The following is a 1,695-nucleotide window of genomic DNA, read 5'->3' on the forward strand; positions in this document are numbered from 1 at the left end:
TAGAAGAAGAGGTGGCTAAGGAAAAGCCGAGAAGATAGCCACAGAGGAGGAGGAACCGAGCCGCAAGCGTCGCCGCACAGCTGCTGAGTTTGATTTGCAGAGTCTGTGCGTAGCTCAAGTAGAGAAATGTAGTCAATTGATTCAACAATATCTAAGCATTTCCAAAAATGGAAAGTCTTACACAAGATGACTTGAATTTAAAAAGGAGCATTTCCAAAAATTGAAACTCTTAGACATGAAGACTTGAATTTAAAAAGGAGCTACTCTTAAAGTTAGAACAAATTTTAAAAAAATAAGAATAAATACATTTTAATAACTAAAATGAATAATTTGTTTATTTATTTTGTTATATTGGCAGAGATAGAGAAATTTCGTCGCGTACAGATGGCAAATTCCGTCTTCTACATATGTTGTGCAAAGCACAGCATACGTTAATAATTTGGCAGCACAAAATTGGCTGATAATTTAAGCATCGTTGTAAACAACGGAAACGGCTTTTAAGAACACCAATTGTTCGTTCTATTGTTTCTGGCTGCAGCATGTCTTAAATTAAATCGATGCTGATGCGTCCCCATCTCTGCGCTCCTGTAGGAGTTAACACAAAACTCTCCCCTGTGCGTAGCCAGAGTCTGCCAAAACAAAATATTCATTTATTGTTCTCGACAAATATTCCCTGGCGCTTGAATAATTCCAAATGAAAGAATCATGACAGGATCCGGGGTGCGTCGCATCAATAGCGATAATCTCCATATTAAAGTTGCAAACCTGTAGGTAAGAGTAAAATCTTAACGTAACTATAACCAATTTAGACATTCTACTTACAACCATGGCGTTCATGCTGTAATAGCCCTTTCTGTTAAAAAAACAGAGGCATTATTTACAGATTTCACTATTTTTATATGAGTTCCATCCACGCAGGCGACTATTCTTGGCAGTTGATGTTTGCTAAAGAAGTATTCGCTAGATTTCCGCATTTGCAGGCTAGACATCTGAAGGCAAATTGTGTCCTGACAAAGAAGCCTGTCCAGCAACGGTGGTCCTTGGCGATTGAGAACTGATAACACCCAGTAGCAAGATATCGCAATACAGAAGCCAATTGCATAGAGTGAGACAGTGTGGTTACTTTTAAATGTGGCTTGACTGTCTCCAATATGTTTTAAAAGTGTCTTTATCAATCCTAAATTTTTTTTTTTTATTACTGTATGTTTTATATTTTGAATCTTCTCTTACGAGACTAACAAAATGTTTAAACACATTTTAAATCTTAAAAATACTACATTATTCTAACAGTTTCTTAAACTGTATTTATGGTAGGCGGTCCTAGTAATTGTCGCTGGATAGGACGGTCGTTACGAAAAAGGCGGAACGGCTGCATACTAATGTTAGTGCTCTAGCGAGGTGATTTGGATGGTTCGACAGCTTGATGTAGTAATTTTCCATGTGTTGTGCTATTTCATCTCGGACGGGAAGTATATTCAAGTCTCTCTGAATGTTTTCACTCCGAACGTACCACGGTGCCCCGGTGATAGTTCTAAGGATCTTTGATTGGGCTCTCTGCACGATCTCTACGTTGCTGTTGCTGGCGCTCCCCACAACTGAGAGCCATAAGTCCAGATTGGTTTCAGAACGGAGTTGTAGAGCAGGACCTTGTAATCCAGACTAAGGGGGAGCGGGAGTTTATAAGCCAATGCAGAC

The 1,695-nt window shown here is 39.1% G+C and overlaps 1 pseudogene; it reads right to left on the reverse strand.

The window, feature by feature from the left end:
- Positions 1-346: 346 nt before the first annotated feature.
- On the reverse strand, positions 347-1,150 carry LOC132797521 (putative nuclease HARBI1; annotated as a pseudogene).
- Positions 1,151-1,695: the final 545 nt, after the last annotated feature.

Source organism: Drosophila nasuta, unplaced genomic scaffold (assembly GCF_023558535.2).
Source record: "Drosophila nasuta strain 15112-1781.00 unplaced genomic scaffold, ASM2355853v1 ctg140_pilon, whole genome shotgun sequence".
Lineage (NCBI taxonomy): Eukaryota > Metazoa > Arthropoda > Insecta > Diptera > Drosophilidae > Drosophila > Drosophila nasuta.